The sequence below is a fragment of the Erpetoichthys calabaricus genome, chromosome 9, assembly GCF_900747795.2.
Source record: "Erpetoichthys calabaricus chromosome 9, fErpCal1.3, whole genome shotgun sequence".
NCBI lineage: Eukaryota > Metazoa > Chordata > Cladistia > Polypteriformes > Polypteridae > Erpetoichthys > Erpetoichthys calabaricus.
In genome coordinates this window covers 123,247,538-123,265,965 of record NC_041402.2, presented here as the reverse complement: position 1 = coordinate 123,265,965, position 18,428 = coordinate 123,247,538, and the positions used below count along the sequence as shown (strand labels likewise).

General features: G+C 38.5%; 1 long non-coding RNA gene across 1 annotated transcript; it reads right to left on the bottom strand.

The window, feature by feature from the left end:
* Positions 1 to 1,134: 1,134 nt before the first annotated feature.
* Positions 1,135 to 17,440, bottom strand: LOC127529068 (uncharacterized). Its single transcript, XR_007935734.1, has 4 exons — positions 17,256 to 17,440; positions 15,903 to 16,051; positions 15,029 to 15,199; positions 1,135 to 1,379 (listed from the first exon to the last, which is right to left on the bottom strand). It is a non-coding gene; the product is annotated as an uncharacterized LOC127529068 (long non-coding RNA).
* Between the last annotated feature and the right edge of the window lie 988 nt (positions 17,441 to 18,428).

The window sequence follows — 18,428 nt, the reverse complement described above, 5'->3', positions numbered from 1 at the left end:
CGAATGGTTTTATCCACCCATATGGATACAGAGCCATTTCATTTTTGTAACTTTAAAAAAGGAAATACAATACAATTTTTCATACATTTTTATTGAATAAATAAATGGTATATTTAAAAATAACAAAAGTGAAATATCTGTGAACAATGTTTGTCAAAATAAAATTATACACACACAAATTCTATTTATATATATATATATATATATATAGTAATAAGAACAAGACAGACAGATCAAGGTTTGGTGTTTTGAGCCACGTATACTGTAAATCAAGGTCAAAATTCTTTCCAAGAAATCATAAGACAAAAAGGGATGGGTGGACGGACAATTTAAAGAGGCGGACCGGAAATTAGAATGCTGGGAAGGTTTGGTGGTGGATGGGTAATGGACATCATCAGTATGGGACCAGAGGAGAGAAAGGAACCCGCAAGTGTTGTTCTTTTGTTTGTTCGGGTAGGATTTTGGCACGGCGCTTCGTCTTTCCTATGGAAGAGAGAGAGAGAGAGAGGTTAGAACCCCGCCATTGTCCCCTGGCACGACTTGTCGCGACGCACGTCGGGTCTTTAAGCTGCTCCCCATGCACTTGTGTGTGACAAAATATTATATATATATATATATATATATATATATATATATATAATATGAGTAGAAAATTCAGCAATAATAAAGATGTATAAATGGTAAATGCATTTAACTAGAACACAAATACAATGAAAGTGGCCAACAATGGGGAGGTTTTAAAAACTATTAGGGAAAGGGAACACAAACATATTTACAGATTTAAAAAAAAAAAAAATGTTAGCCAAGGTTTTGAACAGAGTAAATGTGAATCATTAAATTTGTCAAAAAATTTAAGAATGCTATTTTAGTTTTATGAACAAGATGCTAATCAGAGTCAAAGAATTATTATCCAGCAATATTCCATAAAAAATTGTTGTATTTAAACTGGCATTTTTCCTGATCTGACCCTTAACATTTGTTCAGTAATATTTCTATATCACCTTTGCTTTCAGGTGTAGCTCAAGTTGCTCTACAAAAATATACAGTTACATAGAAAATTGAAGGTATTATAAAAGTAAATAAGAAGCAAATGGATGGGTCCTTGTCCTTTGTAATAAATACAGTGAATGGTCAAATGGCTGGGGACAAACACAAACATGCAGCCTTCAAGGATGCTGGAGATAATAAACCTCTGGTGGTCCCAAACCAAAGCCCGCAGAGCCCCCTCTGCACATCCCAGCATATATAATTGTGGCCGTCTCTCTCCAATCACAATTCCATTTCAGGACATCTTGTGAATTTTTCTTCTCTCCAGCATCACAGGCATTTGGAGTTGATGTAACAGACGGTGGAAATGTAGGGGGCACCATTGCAATAAACTGGAAAAAGACAACAGAGAAAAACAGCAGAAGTTAGTGCCCAGTGCAGAGCTTACAAACTGTACACAAGTACCATTTCTAATCTATGACAACCAATGCAAGTAATTAAGAAAAAGCCAAATTAGAAAAGTGGGCCTGTTGAAGATTTTTGAAATGCTTGATATTTGTAGCCTGGCACTTCTCTGTTGGCACAGCATTCCAGATTTTGTTGCATGAGTAGAGAAAGCTGAAAGTTTTTATGGTTGATCTTGGAATAAAAAGCAAAGCAACGTTTCAGAAAAGAAATGTTGGGAGCAGACACTCCAAAATAAAGGCAGGGTCTAAAATACTCAAAGCCTTCTATATCGATACTAATAAAAGGCAAAGCCCTCACTGACTCACTGACTGACTGACTGACTCACTCACTCACTCACTCATCACTAATTCTCCAACTTCCCGTGTAGGTAGAAGGCTGAAATTTGGCAGGCTCATTCCTTACAGCTTACTTACAAAAGTTAGGCAGGTTTCATTTCGAAATTTCTACGCGTAATGGTCATAACTGGAACCTGTTTTTTGTCCATATACTCTAATGGAGGAGGCGGAGTCACGTATCGCGTCATCACGTATTACGCCTCCTACGTAATCACGTGAAGTGAAAACAAGGAAGAGATTTACAGCACGAGTCAAACGCGGGAACGAAGGTAAATGACATTAATTGTTGAGTGTCTTTTAATACTTTGTAAGCATACATATTAACAGATGTGCAATTAAACGTGTGCATTTACGGGGTGATTTCTCAGGCTTAAAGCTCAAAGTGATCACTCGAGTGAAGGCAGCTTCACAAAAAAAACAGATCCTTAACAAACTGTTATTGGTATATTTTCCCTCAATTTTAAAAGGTTTTCTTTTCTTCTTAATAAAAATTTAAAAGCAGAACTTCGCCGGTGCGAACCGCGGGGATTTGAGCGACTGACGCATACAGACATATTCATGAGTGCAGGTACTTCGGAAACAAAGCAACGTGTAAACCTAAAGTTTAAATTAAGTTCATAGACCTACAAAAGATTGCCATTGATTTGAGGCAAGATTGCTTTTCTCCTGTACAACTATACATTGCATTTTCAAGAGTGTGCTTGCACAGCTTGGTCATATTCCAACCGGAGTGCTGAACTGACAACGTGATATACAAACAGAACAATCGTTAAAACAGGATTAAATAAAAAGGCTGCTTCCGTTGGCAAAGCAACGAAAAAGGAAGACCTTATATGACGTTCATTTATAAAACAGCGGAGAGGCTGTGTGAAGTCAGTTTCACAAAAAACAGATCCTTAACAAATTGTTATTAGTATATTTTCACTCAATTTAAAAAGGTTTTCTTCTTAATAAAAATTTAAAAGCAGTACTTCGCCGCTGCAAAGCACGGGGATGTATATATATATAGATAGATATATAGATAGATAGATAGATAGACAGAGATATATATATAGATAGATAGAGATAGATAGATAGATATATATATATATATATATATATATATATATAGAGATAGATAGATAGATAGATAGATAGAGATATATATATATCTATACATATTAATAAAAGGCAAAGCCCTCACTGACTGACTGACTGACTCACTCACTCACTCATCACTAATTCTCGAACTTCCCGTGTAGGTGGAAGGCTGAAATTTGGCAGGCTCATTCCTTACAGCTTACTTACAAAAGTTAGGCAGGTTTCATTTCGAAATTCTACGCGTAATGGTCATAACTGGAACCTGTTTTTTGTCCATACACTCTAATGGAGGAGGCGGAGTCACGTATCGCGTCATCACGCCTCCTACGTAATCACGTGAACTAAAAACAAGGAAGAGATTTACAGCACGAGTCAAACGCGGGAACGAAGGTAAATGACGTTAATTTTTGAGTGTCTTTTAATACTGTGTAAGCATACATATTAACACATGTGCGATTAAACGTGTGCATTTACAGGGTGATTTCTCAGGCTTAAAAGCTCGCCTTTTATTAAAAAGGTAAATGCAAACTGTTTTCATTCTGAAGGGCACAAACCACGTTAGATTTCAGACGTTAAACACGCAAAAATGTCGGTACACCAGATAAATAAGCGTAACATATTATCAGTTGTATTGTATGCTTACAATACATATAGAAATGTGTTAATCGTTAACTAATATTATGGGATGGTGTTTTTCGACTCGCGCCTTGATTTAAACGATTGCATTTCTTGGTGGGTTTGCGTAGCTTATTGTCAATATCTTTACACCTCTTTTTAAGACTTAATTTAAAAGGTTTTCTTTTCTTCTTAATTAAAATTTAAAAGCAATACTTCACCGCTGCGAAGCCCCTCTAGCGCTGACGTCCGAGGTTCGATTACCGTAAGCGAATGCAGTGAGTGTGTATGCCTGATGAGCCAAGAATAAGGGGGAAAGACGTGTCACGTACTCTTTGCATTATTTGACAGTAAACAATTTTCAACCATTCTATGATCTGCTTCTCACAACTGAAGGCACCGTGGCTGATGTTACCTCACTTGCTGGCCAACCATAAGCGTTACCTGGTAGGTAACCAGCCACTCACTTCACTCCCTTACGGGAATCGAACCTTGGACGTCAGCGCTACAGGCGAAGCCCCTAAAATTGCGCCACGGCGTGTGGTTCGTTTATTTGACAACATGTAGATCGGGGTAATTACATTCACGGCATTCGTAGTCTGATTCACAATCTGATTGTATGGGTGGTTACCTACCAGGTAACGCTTATAGTTGGCCAGCAAGTCAGCTCAAAGTGATCACTTGAGTGAAGGCAGCTTCACAAAAAAACAGATCCTTAACAAACTGTTATTAGTATATTTTCCCTCAATTTAAAAAGGTTTTCTTTTCTTCTTAATAAAAATTTAAAAGCGGTACTTCGTCGGTGCGAAGCGCGTGGATTTGAGCAACTGACACATACAGACATATTCATGAGTGCAGGTACTTCAGAAAGAAAGCACCGTGTAAACCTAAAGTTTAAATTAAGTTCATAGACCTACAAAAGGTTGCCATTCATTTGAGGCAAGATTGCTTTTCTTCTGTACAACTATACGTTGCATTGTCAAGAGTGTGCTTGCACGGCTTCGGATATAGATATATATATATATGTATGTATGTCTATATATAAATATGTAAGCTTGTAAGTACTGCCTTACTTCTCTTTAAGAAAGGAAGATGTAATGATACTTGATTTAAACGATTCCATGTCTTCCTGGGTTTGCTTAGCTTATTGTCAATATCTTTACACCTTTTTTTTAAGACTTATTGACTGAAACGGGCTTTCACGAAAAAAGTTAGGGCTTTGCTACAGGATACACCCTCCACAAGTTAAGCAAGTAAAAATAAAATATATATTTCTGTTTTATTTAAACCTTTTAAGTTCATATGCATGGCCCCATTTGGCTGTTTTATTTTTTTTTTCTTTCTTCAGTAATATTTAATCTCTTTAAAGAAAAAGAACATATCCATTTTACTTTTTTTGTATCTCTTTAGTAATATTTTAGTGTAAAAGGATAACCAGTATTTAAATCTTTTATGTTACTTTATAAATTTCTTTTACACAATGTTGAAAAATTAATAAGAAAGCTACATATTTTGGCAGCTGCTGCTTTCATTTTCAATGAAATGAAAAAACCTCTCCAAGAGAAAACGTCAATGAAGAAGAAACAGTTTGCACTATCTAAAAATGAGAAACCCTCATTTATAAAAGTTTGCTGCAGATGACTTAACTGAAAATAAATGAATAGTTCCTATGTGTATAATACATATTTATCTATTTTACTTATGCCTTTATTCCAGCAACTTGCAACATCTGAGGTACAATTTCTTACATTACTTTTGTTTTTTGCAGCACAGGCACCTGAAGTGACTTCCTCAGGGTCACACAGTGGTGTCAGTACCAGGATTTGAACTGACAAGCTCCGGGTTTACTGAAATATTACTGAAGAAAGAAAAAAAATGAAAACGGGCAAATAGGGCTATGCATACAGATGTCCATCCATCCATTATCCAACCCGCTATATCCTAAATACAGGAGCCAATAAGTAGATATGTATCTATACAGTATATATATATATATATATATATATATGTGAATGTATGTATGTATATATGTATGTCTATATTTATATCTATATATATATATATATATGTAGATATGTAAATTTGTATATGTATATATATATATGTATATGTGGATGTGTATATGTATATATATGTATATGTAGATATGTGTATATGTAGATATGTGTATATATGTATATATGTTTATGTATATATATGGTTACATAACCTCTTTAACACACTACTTCTCCGCTGCGAAGCGTGGGTATTTTGCTATATGTAGATATCTGTATATGTAGATATGTATATATATATGTATATATGTATATGTATATATATATGTTTACATAACCTGTTTAACACACTACTTCTCTGCTGAGAAGCGCGGGTATTTTGCTATATATATATATATATATATATATATATATATATATATATATATATATATATATATATGACAGCAACACTCATAACAATGACAACACAATTACATATATATATATGTAGATATGTATATATATATGTGTCAATCTATGTATGTATGTATGTCTAGATATATATATATATATATATGTAGATATGTATATATATATGTGTATATATATGTAGATGTGTATATATGTAGATATGTAAATATTTATGTATATATATGTGTCTGTGTATATATATATATATATATATATATATATGTGTGTGTGTATGTATGTATGTATGTGTGTATGTATGTATGTGTATATGTATATGTGTGTGTTTATGTGTGTATATATATGTTGATATGTGGATGTGTATATGTATATATATGTAGATATGTGTATATGTAGATATGTATATATATGTATATATGTATATGTATATATATGTTTATGTGTGTGTGTGTATGTATATTATATATATATAAGACAGCAACACTCATAACAATGACAACACAATTACATTGACAATCATGTTACGTTATTTTTAAAATGTTTCCTTTTCTTTTTCATAACCTCTTTAACACACTACTTCTCCGCTGCGAAGTGCGGGTATTTTGCTAGTATATATATATATAGATATATATGTGTATGTATGTAGATATGTATATATGTGTATATATATGTAGATATGTAAATATGTATATATATGTGTCTGTATGTGTGTGTATATATATATATATATATATATATGTGTGTGTGTGTGTATGTGTGTATGTGTGTATGTATGTGTGTGTGTATGTGTGTGTATGTATATATGTTGATATATGTGGATGTGTATATGTATATATAAATGTATATATGTGGATATGTGTATATGTATATATGTATATATGTATATATGTTTATGTATATATATGTTTACATAACCTCTTTAACACACTACTTCTCCGCTGCGAAGCGCGGGTATTTTGCTAGTCTATACTAATAAAAGGCAAAGCCCTCTCTGACTCACTCATCACTAATTCTCCAACTTCCTGTGTAGGTAGAAGGCTGAAATTTGGCAGGCTCATTCCTTAAAGCTTACTTACAAAAGTTAAGCAGGTTTCATTTTGAAATTCTACGCATAACGGACGACAACGTCTGCCATGTTATCTATACTAATAAAAGGCAAAGCCCTCACTGACTCACTCACTCACTCATCACTAATTCTCCAACTTCCCATGTAGGTGGAAGGCTGAAATTTGGCAGGCTCATTCCTTACAGCTTACTTACAAAAGTTAGGCAGGTTTCATTTCGAAATTCTACGCGTAATGGTCATAACTGGAACCTCTTTTTTGTCCATATACTCTAATGGAGGAGGCGGAGTCACGTATCACGTCATCACGCCTCCTACGTAATCACGTGAACTGAAAACAAGGAAGAGCCCCAAAGAGCGATGAAGAAAACATTCATTACACAATTGAGAAGGCACAAGAATGCAGCTTACGTGAACTGACTGAATGCAGCACGAGTGATCACTTCGATACTGCGGAAACAAAGCACGGTGTAAAACGTAAGTTTAAATTAAGTATATAGAAACGCTACCGCTGCCGTTTGCAATACCATATTCATGAGATACAAGTTTAATGAGAAACGCTCCCGCTGCCGTTTGCAATACCATATTCGCGAGATACAAGTTTAATGAGAAGACACTAGGTATAAACGAGACTTTCGATGACTTTGTAACGGATTAAAAATTGCTGTAGCGAGAAACTTTTAAGTGCCGGGTCTTAGCTAACAGCACGTAGAACGCAGCACGTTGGAAACAAAGCACCGTGTAAACCTAAAGTTTAAATTAAGTTCATAGACCTACAAAAGGTTGCCATTGATTTGAGGCATGATTGCTTTTCTCCTGTACAACTATACGTTCCATTCTCAAGAGTGTGCTTGCACGGCTTGGTTATATTACAACCGGAGTGCTGAACTGACAACGTGGTACACAAACAGAACTATAACAATCGTAATAAACGAACAAAAAAACAGCGGACAACCCGTAGATTAAATAAAAAGGCTGCTTCCGTTGGCGAAGCAAGGAAAAAGGAAGACCTTATATGGCGTTCGTTTATAAAACAGCGGAGAGGGTGTGTGAAGGCAGCTTCACAAAAAAACAGATCCTTAACAAATTGTTATTGGTATATTTTCCCTCAATTTAAAAAGGTTTTCTTTTCTTCTTAATAAAAATTTAAAAGCAGTACTTCGCCGGTGCGAAGCGCAGGGATTTGAGCGACTGACGCATACAGACATATTCATGAGTGCAGGTGAGTGTGTACGCCTGATGAGCCAAGAATTAGGGCGAAACACGTGTCGCGTACTCTTTGCATTATTTGACAGTAAACTATTTTCAACCATTCTATGATCTGCTTCTCACAACTGAAGGCACCGTGGCTGATGTTAGCTGACTTGCTGGCCAACCATAAGCGTTACCTGGTAGGTAACCACCCACTCACTGCACTCCCTTATGGGAATCGAACCTCGGACATCAGCGCTAGAGGCGAAGCCCCTAAAATTGCGCCACGGCATGTGGTTCGTTTATTTGACAGCATGTAGATCGGGGTAATTACATTCACGGCATTCGTAGTCTGATTCCCAATCTGATTGTATGGGTGGTTACCTACCAGGTAACGCTTATGGTTAGTCAGCTCGAAGTGATCACTCGTGTGAAGGCAGCTTCACAAAAAAACAGATCCTTAACAAATTGTTATTGGTATATTTTCCCTCAATTTAAAAAGGTTTTCTTTTCTTCTTAATAAAAATTTAAAAGCAGAACTTCGCCGGTGCGAAGCGCGGGGATTTGAGCGACTGACGCATACAGACATATTCATGAGTGCAGGTACTTCGGAAAGAAAGCACCGTGTGAACCTAAAGTTTAAATTAACTTCATATACCTACAAAAGGTTGCCATTGATTTGAGGCAAGATTGCTTTTCTCCTGTACAACTATACGTTGCATTCTTAACAGTAAGCTTGCACGGCTTGGTCATATTACAACCGGAGTGCTGAACTGACAACGTGGTATACAAACAGAACTATAACAATCGTAAAAAAAGAAAAAAAAAGCTAAGAACCCATGGATTAAATAAAAAGGCTCCTTCCTTGGCGAAGCAAGGAAAAAGGAAGACCTTATATGGCGTTCATTTATAAAACAGCGGAAAAGCTGTGTTAAGCCTGCTTCACAAAAAAACAGATCCTTAACAAATTGTTATTGGTATATTTTCCCTCAATTTAAAAAGGTTTTCTTTTCTTCTTAATAAAAATTTAAAAGCAGTACTTCGCGGGGATTTAGATCTAGATTAAATTTTATATATATATATATATATATATATATATATATATATATATATATATATATATATATATATATATAGAGAGAGAGAGAGAGAGAGAGAGAGAGAGAGAGAGAGAGAGAGAGAGAGAGAGAGAGATATAGATATATCTATATATATCTATATCTCTATAGAGATATATATATCGATATACAGTATCTATATATCTATATCTATGTATGTATGTCTATATATATATGTAGATATGTATATATATGTGTGTATATATATACAGTATGTAGATATGTATATATATGTAGATTTGTAAATATGTGTCTGTATGTGTGTATATCTATACTAATTAATAAAAGGCAAAGCCCTCACTGACTCACTGACTGACTGACTCACTCACTCACTCATCACTAATTCTCCAACTTCCCGTGTAGGTAGAAGGCTGAAATTTGGCAGGCTCATTCCTTACAGCTTACTTACAAAAGTTAAGCAGGTTTCATTTCAAAATTCTATGCGTAATGGTCATAACGGTCGACAACGTCCGCCATGTTAAACTTTCTTATTTATGGCCCCATCTTCACGAAATTTGGTAGGCGGCTTCCCTGTGCTAACTGAAACTGATGTACGTACTTATTTCGGTGGTATGATGCCACTGTCGGCTGCCATATTGAACTTTCCAACGGTCTTTGTTACTTATGGGCCCATCTTCAAAATTGGTACGCGGGTTCCCAACGCTAACTGAATCCTACTTACGTACATATATACATCCATAGCCTGCAGCTCGGTTGCTGTTTGAGGTGGCATTGGGTCCCCCATCCCCACTCCTCCCACGTAGTTGGCTGCTTGCATATATAAGGCCGTCCGTCTCTCCGGTCTCTTCATTCCCTTCTTTGCTTCGCCACGGTATTCACGTCTCCCTGCTGATAACTGCAGCCTTTTTATTTAATCCACGGCTTCTCTGCTGTTTTATTGCCTTTTTCAGCAGATCCGTGTATGACTGTATGTGTATGTGTACTGTTCTACTTTTATTTTTCTATTTTTATTTATTGATCACTCCTATCACTTTATTTTATGTGGATTCGTTCCCTGGACACACTTTTACAACGTGGGCATGGATTTTTACACGCCGAGACTCGTCTATTCAAGTACTCAACTTCGAGTGCTGAGAACAAATGCCAGTATTGGTGTGGTTCCCTATTTAACCGACGAAATAAGAAGGTGGTATCGTGGCAGCAGAGCTGGCACTAAGCTAAAAATGAAGTGGCTTGCGAGAAAGTGGCGTTTTAAGCCTTCGGTGCCTTCTGTGATTCTGGGGAATATGAACTCAATCTCAAATAAGATCGACGAACTGGTTGCGCTGGTGAAAAATGTCAGAACCTACAGAGAATACATTTTGTTCTGCTTTTGCGAAACGTGGTTAACTACCACCATCCCAGATGATAATGTGGAGCTACACGGGTTTAGCACAGTTAGAGTGGACAGAGATGCAAGTACTTGTGGGAAGCACAAAGGTAGGAGGACTCGCTCTCTATGTTAATACACGGTGGTGTAACTCTGGACATGGTAACGTCAAAGTCTCCACTTGCTGCAGGGACATCGAACTGTTGGCTGTAAGTTTGCGTCCCTATTACTTGCCCAGAGAGTTTGGACACGTCACTGTCATCGTGTACATCCCTCCTCGGGCGGACGTGGAGACCGCGAGTGACATCATCCATTCTGCTGTTGCTAAGTTACAAACGCAGCACCCTGAGGCACTTGTGCTAATCGCTGGAGATTTTAACCATGTGACGCTGGACAAAACATTACCTGCCTTCTCCCAGTATGTGGACTGTAACACCCGGGGAAATAAGACTACTGATTTACTGTATGCAAACGTTAAAGACGCATACAGCGCCACCCCGCTGCCTGCGCTTGGGAAAGCAGATCATAACCTGGTTCTGCTTCAGCCTCACTACAAACCATAAGTGAGGGTCCTACCTACAATCACACGATCATTCAGGAAGTGGACCCCGGAGGCAGAGAAGGCTCCGAGAGAATGTTTTGGAACTACAGACTGGGATATCCTGCAGGGATCACATAGTGAGAACATTGAGGAAGTTGTTGACTGCACTACTGACTACATCAACTTCAGTATGGACATTGTAGTTCCAGTAAGAACTGTACGCTGCTATGCTAACAAAAAGCCATGGATTACAAGTGACATCAAGGGCCTTTTGAACCAGAAGAAAAGGGCTTTTAAAGGCGGTGATCAGCATGAGCTCAAGTGCGTGCAGAAGGAACTCCGAGTCCAGCTCAGGGTGGCGAAGGAGCAGTACAGGAGAAAGTTGGAGCAGAAGTTGCAGAATAACAGCATGAAGGAAGTGTGGGATGGGATGAAGATCATCACTGGCTGCAGCTCGAAGCGGGGTACCACCATCGAGAGAGACGTGAAGAGAGCAAACCAAATGAACAACTTCTTTAAGAGGTGTGACCATCCTAACCCACTCTCACTCTCACCTCGGAGTACTACACCCACACATCCTTCTGCTGATACCAGCATAGGAGAGACATCCCCACCCATAATTACAACAGCGCAAGTGAGCAGAGAGCTGAGGAGACTTCATGCCAGCAAAGCAGTGGGTCCTGGTGGAGTATCGCCACGACTGCTGAAGGTCTGTGCATCGGAGCTGGGGGTTCCTCTACAGCGCATCTTCAACCTGAGCCTGGAACAGGGGAGAGTCCCGAAGCTTTGGAAAACATCTTGCATCACCCGAGTCCCAAAGGTATCGCGTCCTAGTGAGCTGAATGACTTCCGGCCTGTTGCTCTGACATCACATGTGATGAAGACCATGGAGAGGCTGCTGCTTTACCACCTGAGGCCACAGGTTCAACATGCCCTCGACCCCCTGCAGTTTGCATATCAGGAGGTGGTGGGAGCAGAGGATGCCATCATCTATATGCTACATCGATCCCTCTCTCACTTGGACAGAGGCAGTGGTGCTGTAAGAATTATGTTTCTTGACTTCTCTAGCGCCTTCAACACAATCCAACCTCTGCTCCTTAGGGACAAGCTGACACAGATGGGAGTAGATTCATACCTGGTGGCATGCATCGTGGACTATCTTAAAGACAGACCTCAGTATGTGCATCTTGAGAACTGCACGTCTGACATTGTGGTCAGCAACACAGGAGCGCCACAAGGGACTGTACTTTCTCCGGTCCTGTTCAGCCTATATACATTGGACTTCCAATACAACTCGGAGTCCTGCCACGTGCAAAAATTCGCTGATGACACTGCTATCGTGGGCTGCATCAGGAGTGGGCAGGAGGAGGAGTATAAGGACCTAATCAATGACTTTGTTAAATGGTGCGACTCAAACCACCTACACCTGAACACCAGCAAAACCAAGGAGCTGGTGGTGGATTTTAGGAGACCCAGACCCCTCATGGACCCCGTGATCATCAGAGGTGACTGTGTGCAGATGGTGCAGACCTATAAATACCTGGGAGTGCAGCTGGATGATAGACTGGACTGCCAATACTGATGCTCTGTGTAAGAAAGGGCAGAGCCGGTTATACTTCCTTAGAAGTCTGGCGTCCTTCAACATCTGCAATAAGATGCTGCAGATGTTCTATCAGACGGTTGTGGCGAGCGCCCTCTTCTACACGGTGGTGTGCTGGGGAGGCAGCATTAAGAAGAAAGACGCCTCACGCCTGGACAAACTGGTGAGGAAGGCAGGCTCTATTGTTGGCATGGAGCTGGACAGTTTGACATCTGTTGCAGAGCGACAGGTGCTCAGCAGGCTCCTATCAATTATGGAAAATCCACTGCATCCACTAAACAGTGTCATCTCCAGACAGAAGAGCAGCTTCAGCGACAGACTGCTGTCACTGTCTTGCTCCACTGACAGACTGAGAAGATTGTTCCTCCCCCAAACTATGCGACCCTTCAATTCTACCCGGGGGGGTAAACGTTAACATTATATAAAGTTATTGTCTGTTTTTACCTGCATTATTATCAATCTTTAATTTAATATTGTTTTTTGTATCAGTAAGGTGCTGCTGGAGTATGTTAATTTCCCCTTGGGATTAATAAAGTATCTATCTATCTATCTAATTGTTTATTACAATTATAGTTATTATATAGGTATTTTAGACTTAGTTTACATTGTTCAGGTACCCATTTCCTTTATCGTTGCAACCATATCCCCATTAACATGTCTATCGAGGTGATCATCATCGATCAAAGAACTGTCACTTACCGAGTGGTTTCCGTGCCCGGAGATGGCGACTGCCTTTTCCATTCTCTTTGTTACGTGTTACATATTGCACGGCCATATCAGGCTCACTCTTGATATCCGGAGGAACATTGTGTCTTATGTATTGAATGACTGGGACAGGTTCAAGGTGTGGACTGATGACGGTACAGGAGATAATTATACTACACAGGAGCACTATAAGAGTGAAATGCTTAAGCCCTTCACCTATGGTTCTGCATGTGAGTTGATGGCTGCTGCTGAATTGTTCGGTTGTCGCTTTCAGGTGCACCGAAATGGCCAAATATTTTACACCTTTGGACAACCGCCAATGCCTCTTAAACATCTTAGATTCACAGGTGACAATTTGAGTAGTGAACACTGATGTTTATGAATGTTTCAACTCTCAAAAGCTGGATGCGAAGTTATCGATGAAACCCATTTCAATTCAAATGCCTCCAATTTCCAGTAAGGCTCTGCTTCGCAATGACACTTAATAAGTCTCAGGGACAGACCCTACAAAAGGTTGGCATTGATTTGAGGCAAGATTGCTTTTCACATGGCCAACTATACGTTGCATGCTCAAGAGTAAGCTCACCGCACAACTTGGTCATATTACAACCGGAGGGCCGAACTGACAACGTGGTATACAAAGAGATCCTTAACAAATAATTATTGGTATATTTTCCCTCAGTTTAAAAAGTTTACCTTTCTTCTTAATAAAAATTTTAAAGCAGTACTTCGCCGCTGCGAAGCACGGAGTATTTTGCTAGTACAGTCGACCCTTGATATACGACCGGCCTGACATGCGAACAACTTGCTTTACGACCAAAATTTTTGTTTTGAATCACAACCAACATTTTGCGTTACGACCCGAATGCGGTCGAGAGTGTTTGTAAGCGTCAGTCGGAGCCCAGATACATGTGTTTGTGGACGTAATTTTGGTCAGTGCAGTGATTTATATAATTTATTTCAATAATTGCTAAGGAAGGAAGCGAAGGTAAAGAAGGTAAAGAAAGCGATCACAATCAAAACGAAGAAGGAAATTGTGTGGAAATATGAGAGTGGTGTTCGTGTGACCGATCTCGCTAATATGTACTGCATGTCGAAATCCACAATCTCGACAATTTTACAAAGAAAAGATTTGTATAAGGAAACTCCTTCCAAACAATAACCACCTTCAATTTCATTCTCCTCCTCCTTCCTTCCTGCAAGCCAAAGATGTCAACTTAAATGGTGAGTACAGTATGAAATTGTTGTTTCTGGTAGGCTAGGCACTTTTTGGTTAGTACATTAGAAACATTATTGGTGTTTTTGGTAAATTATGCACATTATACAACCCTTTTCTATTGAAAAAAGTTAAGTGTTGCTGTGGGTGGTTTGGAACACATTAAGGGCATTTCCATTATTTCGTATGGGAAAAATAGTCTTGACTTACAACCAACTTGAGTTACAACCAGCCCTCGCAAACAAATTGAGTTCATAAGTCAAGGGTCCACTATATTTAATAGAACCATGCAATCATTTCTGTGTGAGACAGGTAGCCAGTGTAATGAGACTGAGACAGTTTTCAGAAGAAAAAAAAACAAAGTAGGCCAATACCTCGTGATCACTTGGCAAAGGCACAGCAAATCAGAGCAGAGGTTTAGATGGAGGATTCTAGAAGTGCCGGGCAGGAGGGCCAGCCACTCCTTCAACATGGCACACGTCTCACCATCCTTCTTGTTTAATTGCTGCCCCATAACACGGCTGGACTCTTCCACCTCACTGTAACTATTAAAAACATAAATGATGTTCACTCACTGAGTTCAAACTTTAATAAAGTGTACTCTTCTTCTGCCTCCTTTCTTGGTACACGTGTAGATCAATTGCCACCAAAGTAAACCATCACAATAGATAAAGTTCTGCTTAGAGTAAAGTCTAACTAATAATATTATTTTTAATTACTGTAGTTTTTGTTGGATTTGGAAAGAACCCCCAACTTAATTGTCATTATATGTAGCATCATTTTTTTCCTTTTACATCACACATACAGTAGGCATTATGTTACAATCTCTGTGTATCTGAACTTCTAATGTGATGTGTTCAGGTGTCATTACTCACATGAAAACAGGTTTGTTTTTCTCTCCTGCCTTAGTTTTGTTTTAAGTTAAAATTAAATCTCAGCTCTTTCAAAATCCAACAACAAAGCACAGTAACTTAAGAAAATAAATGTTATTTTGCAAAACGGAACAGCATCCCTGTTTAGTGACTGCTGGTACTGCTGTGCCTCAGTCTCTGCGTTTGTGAGGATTCACACTCTGAGGCTTTCCTGTCTAAAATTAAAAAGCCTGTGTTAGTTACTGGACAGAGTGAGCAAACATACGGTACAGTATTCAAACCAGCAAAATATTACAGATCAAGTGATAAATATGAGGAGGCTTTGCAGGAATTGTGCACAAATTACTTCTGAAACTGAAAGCCTCAGTAGTCTTACCTGTAGAAATAGCAAATCTAACATGAACTGCACATCATCCTGAATTAGGAGTCTTAAAAGCAGAAGAAAAGAACATCCAGTTGTATCTCAGAATTTGGGTTTGCTGGCATCTGTTTAGCCACATGGAAGGCTGGTTACCACCGGGCATCCTGTAGGGTCAAGGAAAAAAAATACAATAAAGTGGCATTGTTTTTCTAACTGCAGCAATAAGAAATAAGTTATTTCTAAGGAGCAAGCATTCTTCATTATATTCAGTTATGTGTTTGTACTTCTATAAGCTTATGACCTGTGACAACATTAGGTGCCCAGCCTGTCACTGTGCCACATCAGACGCACACCACACTTCTCTGATGGCTTTGGATATAAATTTTAAAATTGCCTGTTTTGTGCCATAGAATTTTTTCTACTCTATAAGGTTAAATAAATCCATTTCAAAATTATGAATAAATAGTACCAAACTAACAAATTAATTCATAAGTATGACATTAATATATCCCCAAAATGTAATTTTTGTACAAATGAAGACAAATCCCCCCTCACATTTCTTTTACTTCTGCTCCTATTCTAAAATGTTTTATAAAGATTTATTTCTGTTACTGTCTTGAATGACAAGCCAATATCTCACTGTTTAAGTATTGTGCTTCTTCTGTATACAATTTTGAAGACTAAATGTTAGAAAATGCAGTAACTGGTTTCCTTGCTTCGTAAATTTCCTATTCATAAGTGTAAAGTTCAGAATGTTAGACCCTCTATTACATCTTTCTGTATGGTAGAAATATCTTTCTGTACATCTTTCTATATGCTAGAAATAGCTTTTAAAAACAGAAAACACACTAAAGCAATTAAAATGTGTAAGATTCTGAGCTGCTTCTTTAACAGTTTGTAATGCTATTATCTGCATCTTGCTTTCTTGTAATAACTTAGTTGTTGCTACTCTTGTATGTAATTTAGCCTTCGTCATTATATTTTGTTAACTTTATTATGGAAAACTATTGTATTGATGTAATCTGATATCAACATAATAAAAAAATACCGATGGCTTTGGAGGGTACACTTTACACCAGTCGAGTGTCAGTCGTGCACTCCTAATTCTATTCCTAATTCGACACCTCGACTACATTGTTTTGCTTAATTATTAGCATGCCATTCACTCTTTAAGATAAAAAATGTGAGCAAATGTTAAAAGGAACACACCACCAAATGCTAATAGGGAGTTACGAAATAAATGAAATATTCATTAACCCAAATACGGAAAATGCTGCGACTTTCACATTTAAACCATGAGATTATGAAGGTCATATTGCAACTAAAAATGAAAATCCTTATTGCCTTTTTCATCAATACTGTACTTACAAAAATCTATACATATCCATTATAAAGTTCACAGACACACGTCGCATTTTATTTCGCTCCCTCTTCATTTGATTGGAGTTAAAATTTTTCAGGTGACAAATATTCTTCCAAGACGTTATAAAATTCAAAAGTTGGCATCTTTTCCAGTAAGAAGTCCACTTATAGACGAAGATAAATGGCAACAAATAAATGACTCACAAGTATAATTCACACCTGACGTGTGTCGTAAAACATTAGAAATGCACATTACAAATCGAGCAGCGTTGTGAAATCAATTTTTATTAGGCAGAGAGCACGTGCGTGAGACAAATTGCATGGGGATTCGTGTCGCAAAGTAAAAAAACGATGCGTGGCTTGGATTGTCTTTGTGCACATGTGCCCGCAAATCCGGCAGGCACCGCAGATCGGGTAGTGACACCCCCATGTAGCTTTCCACTCCTATGCCTTCCAGTATCTCTATTAAAGAGATTTATATTTTAAATTGTTTGTCCCCAGGCCAGCTGGTCAAGATCATCGGGGAGGGCGTGGAGCAATATAGCACAGGCTACTTGCTCTACCACTTGTCGGGCATTATTCTGATCTGGCCTTAGCCAGCACCTTATTTTTGTCCACAAGTGAACTGTCTGGGGAGAAGTTGGTAAACTCGGGTTAAATGCCCATTGAAATATTTTCCTCGCCTGCCGACCTGGGACACCTCCACCTTTATCAAAGGGAATTATCTTTATGGGGTTTAGATCAGCAGTCCCTTTTCTGGGAATCCATAATAAGTCCCCGTTGTGTCCCCCTCTGAGCCTGGCTCTATTCTGTAGGCCCTGCTTCCACATGCCCCTTGGTCTAGACCCGGGTTCGACTTAACCACAACAACCATCTCCAATCTGGCAATTTGGGATTGGTACTGTCCCACCTGGTCCCTTAAAGGTTGAAGGTCTTGGTCATTGACAGTCAAGGCTTCTTTCTGGTTCGGCTCCTAGTTCCACAAGGAGGCAAACATTCTGTCGACTACGCCATTGTGAAATGATACACCTTGACACGTCAAAAAGTCTTGGGTAGCCACCCGTATACTTGCATAAAGGCTGCAAATAGTGAAAATTTTAGGTACAGAGTTGTACAGTTTGAGTCCACAACAGAACTGAATCATAGAAGGAAGTTGGCTGGGTTTTAACACTAGAAGCC